This window comes from Sinocyclocheilus anshuiensis, unplaced genomic scaffold, assembly GCF_001515605.1.
Source record: "Sinocyclocheilus anshuiensis isolate Anshui unplaced genomic scaffold, SAMN03320099.WGS_v1.1 scaffold2583, whole genome shotgun sequence".
Taxonomy (NCBI): domain Eukaryota; kingdom Metazoa; phylum Chordata; class Actinopteri; order Cypriniformes; family Cyprinidae; genus Sinocyclocheilus; species Sinocyclocheilus anshuiensis.
The window spans coordinates 151609-155693 of record NW_015558565.1 but is presented as its reverse complement, the minus strand read 5'-3'; the positions used below and the strand labels follow the sequence as shown (position 1 = coordinate 155693).

At 41.2% G+C, this 4085-nt stretch overlaps 1 protein-coding gene across 1 annotated transcript in view; it reads right to left on the bottom strand.

Moving 5' to 3' along the window:
• The window catches only part of LOC107679477 (transcription factor Sox-10-like), an 18444-nt gene extending 17301 nt beyond the window's left edge, over positions 1–1143 (bottom strand). The window contains exon 1 of the mRNA XM_016475031.1: positions 1133–1143. The gene's annotated coding sequence lies outside the window, so the exon portion shown is untranslated. The remainder of the gene's footprint in view (positions 1–1132) is intronic.
• Between the last annotated feature and the right edge of the window lie 2942 nt (positions 1144–4085).

Below are 4085 nucleotides of genomic sequence, written 5' to 3'. Positions count from 1 at the left end.
ATACGTAGACTGTAAAAAGTGAAAATATTTTGTTCCTTATTTCTTTCAGGTCCCTTTAACTTAATGTAGTCAGGTTAATGATTTACTTATATAAAACCTGTTGATTTATATGATTCCACTTGAAGTCCATTTTAGATTTGAACATGTATTTTTGTCTTGTGTGTTGTCACACAACGGTGTGTTGTGCTGATGGATGGACAGATGAACAGACGGAGAGGGCAGGAATGAGATTTGTGGGTGAGTTTGAGTCACAGCTGATGAAATGCAGAAAATGATGCAGAAGAATTCAGACGACAAAAGAGTCTTTCTGTGCGTGTCTCTCGTTCTCAGGACGCTCTGGTGGAGCTCTCTCTCCCCTCGGGCCGCTGTGGGCCTTGTGACTCCCGTCTTGATTTCTGAGGGTCACGCTGGATGGAGGAGCTTCAGTGTTTCTCAGACTCTGGAGATCAGAGCATCTGCTTCTCACGGCCTCGTTCCTGCTGATTGATCTGGGATTGATCAGATCTCAGCGATCACTCAGCTGAGACTCTAATAAATGAGTTTATTAAACATCTGTGATTTGATCAGGAACTGTCAGTCTTTTCTTCAGCAGCAGACATGTTAGAATAAAAAAAATAATGTTTATAACATATTGTAAAATGACACAAAGACCTGAGCTGTGCAGTTTCTAGGGTGTTTAGAGTAGTTGCAGTTGCTAGTGCGTTCTAGGCAGTTGATATTGTGTTCTGGGTGGTTGCTAGGGCTTTTTTGGTAGCTGCTAGGATCTTCTGTGTGGTTGTTAGGGCATTCTATGCAGTTGTTGGGGTGTTGTTAGTGGTTGTTAGGGTATTCTTCATGGTTGTTAGGCATTCTGTGTGGTTGTGTCTCCGGAGTCGACAGATAGCAGAATATCGTTCAAAACTCTTAATAGTGCAGATTCAGTACTGTGGTTTGTCCTAAAACCGGACTGAAATTTATCAAGGATAATATTTGCATCAAGGAAGCTCTGTAATTGCAGTAGCACTGTTTTCTCTAGAATTTTAGATATAAAAGGTAAATTAGAAATCGGTCTAAAATTTGATAAATCAGTGATGTCCAAATTAGGTCTTTTCAATATTGGTCTCACTCTGGCATGTTTACAAAGAGCAGGAACAGATCCTGAGAGAAGGCTTTTGTTGATAATTAACAGGATCCATGGCCCAACACTGTCAAATATCTGTTTAAAAAAATGAGTAGGAACAATGTCAAGAGAAGAGGTAGTAGGGTTCAAATGGTTGACTATGTCTATTAGACAAGACATGGTAATTGGCTCAAAGGAGTTTAAAAACCTGGTGGCCATAACAGGATCAGCTGGATCAACAGATGAGGGTAATATAGACCGTCTAATAACTACTATTTTGTCAATAAAAAAACTCCGAAATTTTTCGCACAGAGAGGAAGATTCAGTGAGATAATTGTTTCCTACAGGGTTAAAAACAGAATTTAAAATATTAAACAAGATCCTAGGATTTTTAGAATTTTTAGCAATTATCTCAGAGAAATAGCAAGACTTAGCAGCCTTGAAAGCTTTCTGATATGATATTAAAGACTCCCGTAGTATTTCATAGGACACCTGCAGCTTATCTTTTTTCCATCTGCGCTCTGCTCTTCTGCAAGCTTGTCTTAGATGGCGAGTGTTACTGTTCAGCCATGGCTCAAATTAATTTTTCTGATGTTTAAGTCTCAGAGGGGCAACAGTATCAAGCACGTTGGTACACAGAGAATTAAATACATTGAGTAGTTTATCAATGTCTACTGTATTTGCTAGATGTCCAATAGGAAACATCTGACCAGCTTCAAAAAATGCAGCAGAAAAGGCTTCAGCAGAGGCCGGACAGGATAAACCTACACGTGACCATTTTACAGGTCTAACAGGTGTAGTGATGTGACATGAAAGATCAACACTAAAAACAACTGGTCTATAATCTGAGAAACTAAGATCACCAATTTGGCCATATGGCCATGTACATGAGTTGGCTCATTTACCCATTGAACAAAATCACTTCCATAAGATTCACAAAGTCTTTGGCTAGTGCTGAGGAATCACAGCATACATGAATGTTAAAATCACCAACAATTAAAAGTCTCTCATATTTGGGAGTTATCACACATTTGAAGTCAGAAAACTCATTTAGGAAGTCTTTGTTTGTTTTCGGAGGACGGTACACTACTGCTACCAACGAGTTTGCCTGATCCAGTGAGAAAAGCTGTACTTCAAAGGTTGAGTAGCAATCTGTGTCCAGTATCCGACAGCAGAAACCGTTTTTAAAAACAGACGCCAGTCCTCCACCGCGGCCGGAACGAAGCGGGGTATTTAAAAAGTTGTAGTTACTAGGCGTGAGTTCCGAGAAAGGACTAAGATCGTCAACAGAGAGCCAAGTCTCCGTCACAAGCAAAAAGTCAATGTTGCCGGAAGTTATAAAGTCATTCAAAATAAACGTCTTGTTCCCCAGTGATCTAGAGTTTACTAAAACTTGTTGTTTGGATGTTGTTATGGTGTTCTGTGTGGTTGTTAGGGTGTTGTTAGTGGTTGTTAGGGTGCTGTTGGGGTGTTCTGTGTGGTTGTTAGGGTGTTGTTTGTGGTTGTTATGGTATTCTGTGTGACTGTTAGGGTGTTCGGTGTGGTTGTTAGGGTGTTCTGTGTGGTTGTTAGGGTGTTGTTTGTGGTTGTTGGGTTGTTCTGTGTGGTTGTTAGGGTGTTCTGTGTGGTTGTTAGGGTGTTGTTTGTGGTTGTTGGGTTGTTCTGTGTGGTTGTTAGGGTGTTCTGTGTGGTTGTTAGGGTGTTGTTTGTGGTTGTTAGGGTGTTCTGTGTGGTTGTTAGGGTGTTGTTAGTGGTTGTTGGGGTGTTCTGTGTGGTTGTTAGGGTGTTGTTAGGGTGTTGTTAGTGGTTGTTAGGGTGTTCTGTGTGGTTGTTAGGGTGTTGTTAGTGGTTGTTGGGGTGTTCTGTGTGGTTGTTAGGGTGTTGTTAGGGTGTTGTTAGTGGTTGTTAGGGTGTTCTGTGTGGTTGTTAGGGTGTTGTTAGTGGTTGTTGGGGTATTCTGTGTGCTTGTTAGGATGCTGTTAGTGGTTGTTGAGGTGTTCTGTGTGCTTGTTAGGGTGTTGTTAGTGGTTGTTAGGGCATTCTGTTCAGGTGTTAGGTGTTTTGTGACTGTCTGACGTGTATAGACTCCTGCAGTCTCGTGTCTCTTCTGTACTGTGGATGTGGTTCTGGTTCCTCCTTCATTATCTGTGGGGGTTTTCACCTGTTTCTGTTTGAGCAGATGAAAATGATCTCACATGATCTGAGGAATCCTAGAGCACAAACACACACTCAGCTTTAACACTGACTGTTAGAAGCACTAGTGATGATTGACTGAGTTAACGGGTCCTAATGAATCTTTACAGGTCTTTAAAGCGGCAGTAAAGTGCTGGTGAAGATCATTGATCGTGTGTTTGTCAGTGAGATCAAGTCATGACATCACATGACTCACAGGCCTGCAGGAACACAAACACGTTCCACTGCTACTGGAACAGACGACATGTTTCTCTCTCATGCAGAAATGCCCCTGAAACAGAGACAGTAACACTAGAAACCTGAGCTGTGATTATATGAGGATCCTGAACATCTCAGATTCAGTCCAACTGCATCCGGGTGCTTCAGCCAAACAGGTGCCCTTTGTGTTCCTCATTTACAGATGAGTAAACATGTCTTTTAATGGTGTGTTTTCAAACGCACCAACAAAAAGTCCAGCAACTTTCTTTTTCTTTTTTTTTACTTTAATTTCATTTTTCTTTTCTTTGTGATCTTCTCCTTGCTGTTTTAGATACACATTTTATACTCTCAATAAATAGCATGTTTGACAGAATGAAGTTGAGCAGATGTTCATCTACTGTGACGTTGAGTCTAACTGACTAACTAACTAACTAGCTAGCTGTTGCATTCAGAATGAGCCTGTAATCAGTGCTTTATCTCAGGATCATCAGAGTTTTCTAACATTCCAACGTTCTGAGAAGTGTGTGTGTGTGCGTGCGTGTGTGTGTGTGTGTGTCTGTGTGTGTGTGTGTGAGTGAGTGTGAGTGTGAGTGTG